We start from the raw sequence: 16,089 nt of genomic DNA, 5'->3' as shown, positions 1-16,089 counted from the left end.
ACTGGAAAATCTCTAAACACCAATGTGGCCAAACAATAGCTATGCACCAATTCAAAACGTGGAAAAGTTGTCACCCAATATATAATACTAGAACAGTTAAATATGGCTACCAGAATCTCCACTATATAGTTTCAGACTATTGTATGTCCGCAAATAAATAGATAATGCACATGTTGACAATTATATAAAACATCTCCTTCAACTACCAAATATACTTGGAGAACTGCAAACAAAAGATTACTGTATGCAAGGAAATGCTTAAGAAACAAGTGTATCACTGAATCCAAACGATTTCCATATAGCCAACAGAGGCTTGGTTGAATGGTGAGGTCCATGGAGTGTTAAGCTGTCCACCAGGGTTCTGGTCTTTCTGTGGTTTTCCCAATCCAAATGGTATCAGTTTCAAATGGATGACACCTGGTTCAAGTCCCAGGCAAATTTGGTGAAAAAACTAACCCTCAGACCTGGCACCTAAGGCAAAAGAAGTCTTTTCTTCATGGTGCAGGCCCTTGGGGCATGTTTCTTGAAGCACATCCCAGAAACACAAAATCTTTATGGAACTCCATACATTTTATGATCTGAAATACACAAATAGAGGGCTGATACTTCCTAATCAGAAAACACGTATATAAATTTGGTCAATGACATCTAATCCCCTAAAATGCAATCAGCCAATATTGAGATGGTAAACTCAATTTCAAGAAATCTGGCAGACAATGGTCAACAACATCTTTAAAAAGATCCAAGAAGTCAAAAATATTTAGGTCATGGAGATGCCTAACTTCTAGGCAATTTAGTCTGTACAGATGCCCTGACTATCTCGTTATCCTGAATCCATAAAATAGAATAGCAAGGCATTAGAATTTTGGATACAAATTCAACAAGTACAACCATGCAGTGTTCTTCACTGAAACAACAATCAGTTATTGTATGTGTGAAACTCATGTTGATATAAAAATAAGATAGTTATGGACTACTGCTTTATTTTATCCTGTTAATTTTTCACAATGTTCTATGCTAAGTTGCACGGAAACAGATACGGGAACGGATACGGATACGGGATTTGAAACGGATACGACAAATTTTCAAAATATCAGGATACGATATGGCAAGGAAACGACATGCAGATATATATATATATATATATATATATATATATATATTAATTACCATTCATCTTTTAGAATCTAGGATCTATATCTAAAAATGCATGATCATCGTCATGAATTCAACATAAACAAATCATCATCATTAGTGATTATTATAACATTCAACATATTATCATCATCATTAATAATGTAATCAAAAATGCTACAGCCTTTATGCTTTCAGGTCCAACTCCTTCAAAGAACGTGTCATGCATGGCAAATGATATCTATCTTCCTTGCATGACAATTAAAAGGCCCATGGGATCATTGGGATATTCCATCAAGACCTATTTGAACATTTCAATCTTCTCAATGTCAGCTTGGTCTCATGACTATATGCAGGCACAAGATTGGCTAGAGAAGATTTGTTATATTGGAGGGATTTGTGAAATCAAGAGCAAAATCAATGACAATTAACAAAACCTTAACCAAAATGAAAATTAATCACTGAAATAAATCTCTTTACGAAGACATTCATCAAACCCTTTTATTTGCATTTTTTAACATGTATCTTTTGCTTAGTAAGAATCAATGTTGCACGAAGCGGGGACGTTTTTTGGAAGCGGGGACGCGGAAGCGTCATTTTCCAAAAATCTAGGAAGCGAACCGTCTGCGGAAGCGTCTGCTATAGATATAGATATAGATATAGATATATTTGCATTTTTGAACATGTATCTTTTTCTTAGTAAGAATCAATGTTGCACGAAGCGGGGACGTTTTTTGGAAGCGGGGACGCGGAAGCGTCATTTTCCAAAAATCTAGGAAGCGAACCGTCCACGGAAGCGTCTGCTATAGATATAGATATAGATATAGATATAGATATTTGCATTTATACTCAAAACAAACATCCCAAATACCAAATTAATTGTAGAAGACATGAAAACATGCATATTTTTGCATAAATCAAGATAGATATGGCATCCATGATTCCATTGTAGTTACTAGTATGTACAACAATCATCTATATTCTAGCTATTACAAACATACATCAAATTTTTAAGCATATTATAAAACATTTAAGCATATAATAAAACATAAAACATAGAGCATATTATGATTTATCTAGCAAGTGAGCAACTGTCAACATTTGTGATGTCCAAAATTCAAATAATAATGTTTACAAAATATGTCACTTGGTCACCGCCAAGACAAAAAAGGTTCAAAATTCAAATTCACAAGCCTACAAGTCTAATGAGTAATCTATGACAAAAAGTAGTAGATTGTGAATATATCTACTAATCTCTCCTCCTTCCACCACGAAGAGAACGTGGCGGCAGGCCTCCACGTGGTGGCAATGAAGAAGATGGTGCCTGTGGAAGTTGTGGCACTGAAACTGATGAAGAAGAACCCCCTGCTGTTGGTGTTGAACCATGGAACCTAGGAACCAAGGGACCAGATGGGGGTGGGGGTGGCATATCAACACGATCATCATCATCCTGGAATCGCTCAAAAAATTCATGCAAAAAAAAAAACACTAGTTAACAAAAAAATTAAAAACATGAATTAGAGAAATGCTTTATAAGGAAAAATTGGAAAATTCATACCACAATGGACATACCTGGATAAGAGCATCCTCTAATTGCTCTAATCGCAACACTCCATCCTCTAAATTGGGCTCCTCTGGATTCTTGTCCCAAATCAACAGGTCTTTATTAGACTTTGCATCTTCACAGTAATGGGACAACAATCGCAAGTTGTAATGAACATAAACCAAGCTCTCTGCCCGGTCTAAACTCAACCTATTCCTTTTAACACTGTGGATGAAAGAATAAGAGCTCCAACACCTCTCTGCAGAAGAAGTGTTTACCACCTGTGATAGCACCCGCAATGCCAAAGCCTGTAGAAGTGGAGTACCCCCTCCATGCATGTTCCACCACTCAAGAGAAGAAAAAGTCTCTCGATCTTTAATTGCATGCATGCTCCCAAATGGACCAGTGTTAAGCGTATAGTTGCTCACCTGTCTCTGTACCAATGCAGCCTCCTCCTCATCAGGGATTAATTTACTCAATGCAGCCATATATTTTCAATGAACCTCTTGATCTTGGTATGGTTTTCTCCTGCTTCCCCCCCAGGTGCTGGTGTTGAAAGCCATGATGGATGATAGTATTTAGGTGTCAAAACATATGCTAATGCATGCAATGGAACATTTAGCATTTCCCATCGGTTTTCCACCTCTGCACGAATATAATTGTACAAGGTGGTATCTCTAGGCTCAACAATGTCTTTAATCTGCTCCAACATGCTATCCATTTGCTCATAAACCTCCCCAATTACTGGTCGATCTGAATCTGCAAACTTGATCATGTAATAAATTGGTTTGGTGAATTGCAAAACATATTTAACCTGTGCCCAAAAGTAACTGTCAAGAACAGTGTCCTTGACTACATTAGCACCATCTATGTCAGTGTTAATTTCATCCCATGATTCAGCACACACCAGATTAGTTAAAGCTTGTCTCACCTTCACTAGCCACCTAAAGGTGAGGTAATAACTAGCAAATCTTGTCTTTGCAATTTTAAGCAACTGTAACTTGGAGTAAGTGCCATAGAAGTAGTTTACCCTTGTATGCCCTGTGATGAATTTAATGAGTTGCTTCCCTCTCCTGTAAAGCTCAGTAATCCACCCACATTCTTTGTGCTTCACAATATCATGCATCAAAAGGTTCAATGTGTGAACTAGGAACCCAGACCAAAAGATGTGTGGATAAGTACGCTCAATAATTTTTCCTGCTGCCTTACAATTTGCTGCATTATCTGTGATCACTGAACCACATTATTCGGAACAACATCTTTGATTGATTTCAATAGGAGATCTGTAATGTTTTATGCAGATGCAATGATGGAGGAGGAGTCATGACATGTAATAAATACTGCACCACTAGAAGAAACACCAAGAACATTATCAAATTTTGGTTTCTAATATTTGTCCACCCATCTGATACAATGGATACCCCAGAATCTACCCACTCATTTGTAAAACGTGTCAAAGCTCTTTGAACCTTAGCTTTTTCTCTTTCTAATAACAATGTTCTAGCTTTCTCATAGTTGGGGGCCTTGTATCCTTTTGGGGCTTCATTGATGGCCTTTACCATTTCATGCCAATAGGGAGTGTGAAGCGCATTGAATGGTACACCGCAAGCACAAATAAAACGGACTATCTTTCCATCCACATCATCCCTCCCAGCAACATTAAGGAAATCCCCTATTGTTCTTCTACCTCCAGAGCTTGCAGAAGTACCGTGAGGAAGATGAGCAGCTACCAAATTTAGAGGTTGCACTTGATTCAGAATGAGTTTTTTGTTTCTTTTTTTTTGTTGTGCAGCCTCCTCTATTTGGATGTATTTTCTTCTTTCTTCAGTTGAAATGTTTGGGCAAATTTGTAGCCCCACATGACCCTTTTTTTCATCACTGTCCAGCACCCCACAAAGATGCCTCCTCACATAGGTATATGAACCACAATATGGTTTTCCTCCATGACAACCATGAGGGCACACAAATCTATAAGATCCACCACCCTTTCCCCCATCAAGTTTGGTCACATAGTTCCACAAGGGTGTTAATGTAGCTTTCCCATCTTGTGTTTCAGTGTCCCCTTCAGGTTCATCCCCTTCCTCTTCAAACCCTTCCTCCTCATCATACATTGGGTCACTCATATTGGGACCACTGTCCTCTTGTGTTTCTTCCCTTCTATTCCTGTTCCCCTTTGCCATCATTAAAACCAAGAGTGGAATGATACATAGAAGCCAAAAGAACACCATCTTGGAATATGGATATATGTGGTGGACAACCTGTAAGTAAAGGAGCAAATAGAAACAATGGGAAAGAGTAGGAGAGGGAGGAGAAAAATACAAAAAAATTGTCAAAAAAATAAGGGAGTTCGAGGTTTGAACTTACCTCTTTAGCTCTTGTAGATGAAGTCCTCCAAGCTCTTGCTCCAAGCTCCTCCTCCTTCTCCTAACTCCTCCTCCTTCACTCCTCCAAGCTCTCCTCTCTTCTCCTCTCCTTTCCTCTCTTCTCTTCTCCTCTCCTCTCTTCTCTTCTCCAACTTTCATAAACTCAAAGTGAGAAAGTGACGAATGAATGGGGGGTTTATTCTCTTCATTCCTCACCTTAACCTCACCCTAACCCACCCCCTTTATGCTAAGTTAACATAAATTTAAAAAAAAAATGATTTTTTGCCTTGCACGCGGCCTCTTCGGGAAGCGTACGCTTCCTCCTCCGAAGCGCCACGCTTCCGTCGCCCGAAGCACCGTATGAAGCGCGCTTCAGAGGCCTGGAAGCGGCACTTCCGTACCACGCTTCCGAATTTCCAGGAAGCGGCAAAAAATTCGGAAGTGCACTTCCGGCCAAGCTTCCTAGGCGCTTCCGTACGGGACGTGCTTTGGGGCTTGGAACCGGGGGGGGGGGGCGCTTCATGCAACATTGGTAAGAATCCTTGATAAATATATGGAGTGTCGTTCTTTCTAAAGATTTAGAAAAGACTTTATGACACTCTGTTTATAGTGAGTTTATTTGCAAATCTGATTTCTTCATTTTTATTATTTATTTAAGGCTATACAAACTTTCAAGCTTTTTAACATTTTAAGGGTGGATTCTGATCACAATTTTCGTGGATCCGTTTCTGGAAAAAAATTGAAATCCCTTGGAAACGTATCCAACTCCAAATCTAAAGTTTTCGATTTTTTGAAACGGCACAAAACCATTTTTACAGCGTTTTGGACAAGAATCGTATCCGTTTATGTATCAGAAACGGGGATTCGCATTTCCGGAAAATTCTTCAGGAGTTTCCGGTAACTTAGGTTCTATGTTGTTATAATCACTTTAAACAAATTTCTTCCAAATTTAACCAACCCTATAACAGATAAGTAATTATAGATAGAACAATAAACAATAAATGCACAATAGAAGATAGCCAAGCACCATGAGACAAAGAAATTTGGTCAAAGACCAAGAAAAAACCCCACAAGGGGGAAAACCCTTTAATCAATTCTTCTTCTTTTATTAGTCAATCAATGTTCAGCATGAGATACATAGTCCAAATAGTACATCCAACAACCAGTGAAAGTCAAAGATTTGACTTTCCAAATCAACCAATCAAAAATAAGTCAATGATGAGAGAGAAATTCAAATCTGGCCAAAGATACCAGTGCAATTTTTTGTCCTGTGGAGGAACAGTCAACAACATTCAACAGTCTACCCTAACCAGTTAAAGTCACTGGTCAACCTGCCCATAAAAGTTTGGTCAACCCAGCAATAAATTCAGCCTTCCTTGCTCAGTCAAACTCAGTCAAGACTCAAAACAATAGAAAAATTATTGGTCAAAGGAGAGAATCTCAGCTCCGACCTGCGGTCAATCCCTAGTCAACCCTGCAATCAACCTCAATCAAAGTGCCCAGAAATTTTCGGTCAAAGTCACCCTAAATTCAGACTCCCAAAAAAGTCAAGAAATTCGGTCAAAACAGAGTCAAAGAACCCAAGTCAATGCTGGTCAAAATAGCCCAAATATAGGAATTCAATGCTAGTCAAACAGAACTCTCTCCCCTCCTTCACACGTATTGTAATATTTCTAACCCAGAATATTCCTCAAACCCCAGAAAAAACTCCAACCAAATATATGCAAAAGATATAATAACCCAGAAGTGATAAAATAACAGTGGAACAGCATATAATAATGTAAACCGGAAACATAAGCAGATACACAAGAAATATAGCGAGAAATGCTAAGCCATTTTATTATACTGAGCAATAAAATGAATACAGGAGGTGATTAGACAGATGGCACCTCAACTTGCACAAGGCAAGTGAAGAAATACTCTCAGAATGACAAGAATGACCTCTCTACGTGGATGCTGATGTGCTGCTGCTGCTGCTAGAAAACAAATGATAATTTGGGGCTGCTCCCCTCCTCGGAAAAAGTTGAAACTCTGGATTCGGGTTCTGCTCAAGAAACCCAGAAAAACCCAGAAAGCTCTCCTGAAATAGCCGACCCCCGAAAAACACCTCTTGGGGTTTTGCACAGTTCCTCAATGCCCTGCGCTGCAACTGAAGAAAACCCCACTAAACCCTGCCTGAAACTCTGCCAAAAATCCTCCAATAAGCAAGGGCTGGTCCCCTGCTCAATCACCCAGCATAAATCCTCCTACAAAACCCCAATCCAACACTACTGCCACAAAGAACTGCGTCCCTCTCTCAATGCTGCGCAGTCCTCCAAAAAGCTGATGAAACTGCTGCTGAAAATGCTGATAAACTATTGCTAAAACGCCAATGGAAACACCTTGCCCGAGCAGGCACTCGAAGTCCCCCGGGGCTAAGGGTGAGATCTCCAAACGGAGACACTCAATGCACTAAACAGTGTTGCAGACTAGCTAAATAGCCAGCGTGCTCAGAAGTCGAAACGACTAGCTCAAAATGTACATAACTGAATGATCAAAATGAGGGGGCTCCTCTCTCTTTTATAGCTTCTGCCTCTCTCAATCCCAATGCTCACCTTCTCCTACGTGATTCCCCTATTGCCACGTGTTCCTCCCCTCCTGCGCAGTCCCTCCATGTGTCTTCGTGGGCTCCATTTCTGCGTCCCCCTTTTGGCCCCCTTGGCTCTCCCTTTAAGTCACAACATTGTGCTACTAGGAAGTGACTTTTATTCTAAAAGTGAGTTATGTCCCCCTTTCTCACTTTTTTATTTACAAAATAACTATAGAAGGCAAAATTTGGCAAAACCGAATATTCCAATTAGTTGGGGCTAATTAAGAATATTACACGTATGAAGACTCCTTGTGGTTTCTCAAATCAGATCAAATAATTTGATGTGATGTGTGATGTGATGGATCAATGTTGCAGGGGAGTGCCCGCCCCCCCCTGGTCCCGATCCCGCTCCCAACCGGGCTTCGGGCAGGAGCGACTCGGGAGCGGGTCGGGAGCGCGCTCCCTAAAAAAAACACTCCCTGCCTTTTCGGGAGTGTTTAGCCTTTTTTGCAAAAAAAAAATTGCAGTAATGTTCCAAATGCAATTTGTTTTCAAAGAAACAAATAAGTTTTGAGTGCGGCAACTTAATGATCAAGCCTATGGCCCTAGTATTGATATGCGATTCATGGTAATGTTAAATTCTTAAAGTAAAAGGATGAAAATGAAAATTTTTAGCATTACCATGAAATGACTCAGAATGTTTGAGAGTGGTTCCGACCTCATTGGATTTCATATGGAGAAAGTAGAATTTTAGATTTCATTCAAAATCAAACAGACTTATCAGTTTTTCAGGATTTCAGGATTGCAATGTTTCCATTGAATTTTTTCATGTATTAGGGTATGGAACTCGTATTTAATCAAGAGCAACAATCCCTCTGTGTACCTTGATGTTAGTGACATTGGTTGTCGAACTCCTCTATCATGACCCTCCTAAAAATGTACGCATCACTCAAACAAAATCTTGACTTGACATGCTATGCCTTTTCTATCTTATGTTAATGCTTAGAGGGTGATATTAATGACAAAAATCCCTAGACAGATACAGAGGTAATGACAAAGATACCTCTGGATATTAATGCTTAGAGGGTGATATTAATGACAAAGATCTTGATTTTCCAACAAGACTAAAAAATTAGACATTTCTCGTGGTGGCAAGAGACCCAAGCATAAGCAATAAATAATAAATTTACTTGTCTTTTCTAGTTTCTAGTAGTTTATATCACTGTTGATAATATCGGCGATATTTGAAAATATCGCGATATTTTCGGCAAAACGATATATCGCCGAGAAAATATCGCGATATTTTCTGTTTTGAAAATATCGCGATATTTTCAAAATATCGGCAAATATCGGAAAATATCGGCAAAATATCGGCTATATTTAAAAATCTGAAAAAAATATATTTTTTATGCTTGCCGATATTTGCCGATATTTTCGCCGATATTGCCGATAAGATATTTTCTGGACCCTCGCCGATATTTTGCCGATACCGATATTTTCAACACTGGTTTATATAACTATTGACTCTTTCATATTTATTATGATATTATTTTAAACAATATATGACAATTTAAGTTTGAAGTTGGCAATTATAACTCATTAGTAATGAATTATGAATATGATGCTTCATGAAAGTTGAAAGTTGTTTCATTTCATTTTATAACATTTCATTTCATGTTAGATATTATTTGTTGTAATGGTTACACTTAGCTTACAAGTACAACTTTGGTGATCAATGATGATAAATGTTATATATTGAATTTTGAAAGCTTGAAACTTTAAGATTGATGAATCACGAGACTCAATATGTTGTATGTTACTATGTTACTAACTTGTGGACGTGGTTGATGAAGATTATAACTTCTAGATGATTGTTGTTATATGGTTCAATCTATGTTTTTTTATGTTTTTTATATCTAATTCATAATTCTACATGTTTTTGTTGACATATATGTATCAAAATATAAAAATATAAAAAATATATATATTATATAAAAAACGCTCTAAGATTCGCTCCCAAACCGGGAGCTTTTGAAAATGTCGCTCCCGCACCCATTTTCGCTCCCGCTCCCAAGTAACACTGGAAGGATGTGTCTCCAAGTGAGGTCAACGAGTGCCTATTTATAAGAGGTCGAGGGGTAATTTCCTATGTTGCATGAGTTTCTGGAACGTGGGAACGTTGGGAACTTGGGTACGTGTTAATTTGGGGTAGCATCGGATGTGCTCTAGCCTTGAAAATTGGTGGAGAGGCTAAAGCACATAATATCTCCAATACCCAGAAATGGTTTGGGCAAAATCTAACCAGTTTGGGAGATATTAAAATAATTAATATTTTTAATGGAGTTCCTACGTCGAATGCTAACTAATAATTATAGGCGGCCGCTGCTAGGGTTACTCGGCTCTGAGCTGCTGTTCGCGCCTGCGGCGGCAGGGCCTGCCTCGGGTGGGGCTTTCAGACCGCCCACCACCTACCTTGGTCCTCCATCCCGTCGTGCGGTAAGGTTGCCTCGTCGGCTGGGGTCTGCTGCTCATTGAATCCGGTTGCCGGGGGTGCGGTTTCCGGTCTCTGCCTTTCAACCGGCGGCCCTCATCCCTTGCGGCGAGCTTTCCACTGCGAGGATTTGATATACCAACTTCGTTTGCCGTCCCAGTTTTGGAGTGCCGGCACAGCTACTTCTCAGACTGTGCTCCGCCGCCTTGTGCTCTGCTTGGGGAGGCTGCGGAGTGCGTCCGACCTCTTCTGGTTTCCGGCGGTTATCGGCTCGACTCCGGCTCTGTTTTGGTGATCCGTCCCGGTTTTTTCTGAGCTGTGGTGAGGAGGCGGGGGCTTCTTTTGGCCTCGCGGGGGCGAGGTGGCTGCTCTAGCCGCCTCTGCCCCCAGACCCGAAACGCCTCTGCTATGGTTGAGCCCTGATGGGTTCCCTTGCTGAGGTGTGGTTTTCATTTTTTGGTTTCTTTGCTGGCTACCTTGGCAGTCATCGGGTGCGTTGAGGGATCTGTGGTGTGGAGTCTATCTCTGCACCGATTCGTGCCGGATCTTCAATGGCTGTTTCTGGTGGTTTTTTATTATGGTTTCTTTGGATTTTTGGGCGGTATCTTCCTCAGTCACAGCTGGAGAGTTGAGGGGATGGGGGGTGTGGCTATTGGCTGCTCCTTTCTATTTCGTGCCTCTTCTTGGTGGCTTTTCGATCTACTGCGCTCTCCACTGGAGCCATTGTATTTAGCTGTTTTTTATAGCTTAGTTAGGCAGGTATTGCCTTTCGAAGGAGCTATCGATATTTACTGCTTTTATTTTCTGTTTATTAGCTATATGGGTAGGGTTTCACTCCTGTTGGGGTATACATACCCTCTTTCTGGTTGCCCTGTCTCAGGGCCTATCTGCATACTTCTCTGAAGTATTGGTTATTGTACGTGGTATACCCACACTACAGCATATGCTTCGGCATCTACAACATGTAATTTTCTGCAATTCTAAATTAATGGAAATTACGCGCTCGCTTTCTTCGGAAATGGAGTTCCTACGTCGAAACTTAGGGAAAATAAAATATTAATGTGAATTAATATAAAACTGAGTTAGAATGGTCCAAAAGTCATGGATCAAGCCAGGTATAATCTCAGCCGTTGATTAGGGACTTAATCTCAGGCATTGAATTGTCAACGAGAAAAGTATAAGAGGAGGCTTGAGGGTCACTTGGAAAATACATCGAGTTGATCAAGAATTCAATTTTTTGGGGCAGGGCTTGCTGAGGAAATTGAAGGAGTGATCAAAGTTGCAGCTGAGGGGCAGTGAATGCAGTAGCAGAGAGGCAGAGATAGTACCAAGAGCATCAGCGTAGAAGCCGGGAGAGGGTTGACGCAGAGCCAGCTAGAGGCCACGCAAAAGCAGCCAGAGGCCACGCAGAGGCAGCCAGGAGCTACACAGAGCCTGAGGAGGGCCAACGTGGGAGACGCAGAGGCTCCAGAGGTTGACACAGAGCCCCGAGAGGCTGACGCTGGGCCAGAAACGCTGATGCTGGGCCAAAGACGCTGATGTAGACCCTAGAGGTTGACGCTGGGAGATTTCGTGGGGCAAATTAGGGCTGATATCTGTCTCCAACTGAGAGGTACTACTACTGAGGGCATTCTCTGTTGTGTGAGCCATTTCTAGCACCCAGATTGTATTATGAAACTGCTTAATAATAAAACCCTCAGATCGTTGCACTGGTTTTCTCGCATTGGGTTTTTCCGGGGACATTAGTTCAAAAATAACGGTGTAACTTGTGTGTTTGTTTTCCTTCAATTGATGATCTGTATGTGTTGAGATTGTACTTGTATTTATTTTCAGTATTTACATGGTAAATAACTTGTTAATTAACAGAACAAGTAGGAAGAAATAAATCAGAAAGTACAAGAAGGATTTCTAACAGTTAGTCTTAGAAATTCCAACAGTACGGGTGTCCGGAATGGCTAGAGGTTTCCCCAAAATTTATAGGAAACGTCTAATTGGGAGCGGTAACATTATATAATAAAATATATATATATATATATAAAAAAATAAATTATTTTTTTTAATTATATAATTTATATAATAATCAAAATTAATATTGAATCAAAATATTCAAATATTAAAATCAATTTAAATATATAATCTCTCTTATATATAAATATCCTCTTTGGGTGTCTCTATCCATGAGTCTCCCTTTTATATATATAAAATGTCAAGTTCATTATCTCTGACATGTTTCTCTAGCTATTCTTAAGAGAAAAAACAACTCTAATGTTTAAGAATTGACTGCCACATATAATATGCACACACAATCTTTTGCAATATATATACATAAACAACAAAAGAAATACTCATCAGCATGACATCCCAGATATCGCCCTCACGTAGAGGTGCCACACACTTCCTTAACCCATCAAGAGATTGCTCCAGTGTCTCAATTAAGGATATCTGTGTCAAGGATGTCTTTGGCCTTTATTCCTACAAAGGTTTCAACATAGGCTCATGTTTTGTGGGCAGTTCAGCATATTTCTCTACAGGCTTTGTATTCCCCAACCCCAGGGAATGCCGGAACTCCAAAGAAAACAGTCTTCAAAGCTCCCGGAACTTTCCCAAGCTCCCGCTGAAAAGGTAACATTCCAATACAGTTCCAAAGCTCCCGAGAGCGCAGGAACCATTAGAACGGGTTTCCCACCTCTCAGGAGCAGTTCTGGTGTAACAGAGGTAATTTCCCTTGGTGGGGCTTGTTGACCCCTACTGGTCAACTACCCATGCAGTGCACCCCGTTTTTTCTTGACAGAAAGAAGCAGCACCTGATCAGCATGTCCGTGCCATCCTGCCATCATCAGCAACTTGATCTTTTTTTTTTGTAAACCCAGTCTGCATGTATGAATTGTAAATAATCTAAGCAGATCAGAGTCATGTATGTAAAATTGCCTAGGTGGACCTAACTTTCTATGATAATCTATGTCCCGGAAGGTTTTTCGTCTCACCGATCCATCGATCGGCAAAGTTTTCCTTCAAACCTGACCCCAAAGCCGGGATGGATTTTGTCATTAGAACTTTAGGAGAATCCTAGTGAGTTAATCTGCTAGATTATAGTTGTGTCGCAGAACTGGGTGTTTTGTGAGGGTCTGTATTAAATGGGTTTGTCCCTTAAGATGTAATTTTGTAAAAGTCATGATGTAATGTGTCCTGAGGGTCGAGAAATGTTTTAGATCCCCTCATGAGTCCTAAGTCCTAGGTCCTAGGTGATGTTTCCGAAAGGCTTAGTTCAGTGATCCATTTTAAAATGAATTAAAAAATTAAAAAATGAATAAAAATAATAAAATAATAAAAAATCAAAAAATGAAGCAAAAACCCTAACTAATAAAATAATAATATTTTAAGTTAATAAATCGACGGATGAGATCAAGAGATGTCTTGATCCTCATCAGCGGTCGAGATCATTTCTACATGGATCACTCGAACTAGACGTTAGGATCATTTCCTTTATATAGGGTCTTAGGGAGTCATTTGAGATCATCTGATCTGTGAGTCTGTACTGAGAAAGCTCTCTTGTAATCTGATTTTCTGATTAATAAAAAGACTTTGGGGTTCAAAACTGGCTGGTGTTACTCTCTGGAATTGCTGTGAGATTTTCATTTTTCTGCATATTTCAGTTTTCAGCAGTTAATAATAGCTGGTTTTCAGAGTATTGTGAATACAGGTATCTTCCTCACGTGCTAGGGTTTGAATGTTGTAGGGTTTCTGGAATAATGGCAGGTATCTCCATTATTCCTTGAAATCTAGCAGCATCTCTTGCCCTCTTTACTGATGTTTGCTTGAGGTGTGCAGGAGATCTTTAGGTAAAGGGTACAGGTGGGCGTTTGGGAAAGTTCTAGGCTGAACCAGCCGACTCCCACTGGCTTTTCTGTGCAGAGCCCAGCTGATTGTTCCCTGGGTTAATCATTCAAAGTTTCTTTTTCTGTTTTACATTGAGAGATTCTCCTTCTGTTCACAGTGAAGTTCAAAATTTCTGATATATTGAAAATATTTCTGCTCTTATTGTCAAATCTGGTTGTGTAGGGGCCAAAATCTGTACATTAATTAGCTGTTCTAGGGTTTCAAGTTTATTTTTGGGCAGTTTTCATTAGGGTTTCTTCTGAAGATGCGATTAGGGTAATTTTTGAAGGGCTTTACTTTAAAACTTTACATATATCTGCAGGGTTTTGTATTTCTATGTTTGCAGCCACAGGGTTTTCATCAAGAGCAAATTTTTCAGAAAGAGATCAAGGCTGCCCAGATCATAGCATTCAGCTGCCAGGCTTTGGACGAGTTCTGAGATTTTTTTTATACGCTGTCTCCTTCTGAGCCATATCTTGTCCCTACTTAATTAAAATCGTGGTCAGAACCAATGTTTAAACAATATTTTGAAGGATTCAAATACTTGTAACCCGAATCTGCACGTGCCTCCTAAAATAGCTGGGAAAGGGCAAAATTATGCTCATATTCTTGTGGAGACTCTGCGGATAGATGCCATGTACAGGGGTTTTCGACCTCCGTAAATCAGCTCTTGGCTCCACAACTCTCAGAAGCACTTGAAGGGTCCGCGAGTTAGCCAGGCACGGGGTTACCATTCGACTGATAAGCATTAAAATTGGCAGTCTTTTCCTATCACCGCAAATACACCTGCAAAACGCTCAGAAATTCACCGCCGGCCCAGGGAGGTTGTGACTCTGTCGCTTATACATTTCCGATATGCCAAAAAATCTTCCGGAAAGCATTTAAGTTATCTGCCATAGGGTTAGCATATGCATCTGCATAGAAATTCGATTTGAAAAATCGATCTAAGCTTGCTGCCGAATCGTTGCCTTCTGGTGATCGAACCTGCAAAAACACGCAAACCCTCAGATTGCAAAGACCAGGCATCGATTTCTCCTTATTCACCATCGAAGATCTGCAAACGAATTTCTATCACGCGCCTCAGGTAACAGATACGAATCGTTTTTTGACTTCTGCCTGAGAGGTATCGTAATGCCAAGGTGAATCGATGTTGTTTTATGGTCATATATGTCACTGCGTATTTGTTTGTTTGATTTACGTTAGCTTTGAATTTTCAGGCATAGCTCCTTGTTGCTTTCATTTGTTCTCTTTAGATATAATGTGTTAGCCGTAGCTTTAGGGTTTAGACTGTTTCCCTTTTTTAATGCGTTTAAATTTTAATTCACGTGGTTTGTATTTAGAATAGATTATTTGTTAGATTTTGATTTCATAGATTCATAAAAAATCAAAAATTGAAATGTTTTTGTATATTCACATAATTTATTTTAGTTTAGATTTTATTTAGATTTTTTTTAAAATTAGATTTTTAATTTTTTGCTTTTTCATAATATATAAAAAAAAAAATTTTAAAAAAAATGAAAAAGATATATTCTTTTTAGTTTTATTTTTTAATGATTAGAATTTAGTTTTAGAATTTTAACCTTTTAGGATTTTTTTTTTGAAAAATAAAAATTAAAAAAAAAAGATTTAAAAAATTAAAAAAATAAAAATAAAAATTTTGTGGGAAATTATTTTGGCAAGTCTCATGAGCTTTCGCGTTATGTGTTTTATGCTGAGATGCTAAGTTTTCAAGCCGAGATGCGAAATTGATATCTGGTTGATGGTTTATGATTCTCGTGGTGATTTAAAAGCATTCATCTTTTCAAATTTTTAGCTGCTGGATATCGTTTTTGTCATTCTAAGAGCATTGTGTGTTTAGCTGATGATAGATGATTGTTGTTCATGGTCCATGTTTCTATATCATTTAAAAAGTAATCATTTAAACATTAACTCCACAAGGCACTGGTCTGCTAAATTAACCAAATCCATCGAGCCCTTTTATCATCGTATCTCGTGTCTCCCAACCAACTGGTCGACAGTTGGTCTCATCACCTCACAGGGTCTACCCCCCTTAGCCGCGGGAGACAGGCTTAAACGGAGGGATCGGGGATCAGAGTGACAGCCCCCGGTCTGA

General features: G+C 39.5%; 1 protein-coding gene across 1 annotated transcript in view; it reads right to left on the bottom strand.

Annotated features, from left to right (window-relative positions):
• The window catches only part of LOC149222357 (F-box/RNI-like superfamily protein), a 266,606-nt gene that overhangs the window by 127,750 nt on the left and 122,767 nt on the right, over positions 1-16,089 (bottom strand). The gene's annotated exons all lie outside the window — the stretch shown is intronic.

The sequence above is a fragment of the Pinus tabuliformis genome, chromosome Q (assembly GCF_031772625.1).
Source record: "Pinus tabuliformis cultivar Carrire ecotype Pingquan chromosome Q, CPIR1, whole genome shotgun sequence".
In the NCBI taxonomy this organism is placed as follows: domain Eukaryota; kingdom Viridiplantae; phylum Streptophyta; class Pinopsida; order Pinales; family Pinaceae; genus Pinus; species Pinus tabuliformis.
This window is presented reverse-complemented; position numbering and strand designations above follow the sequence as displayed.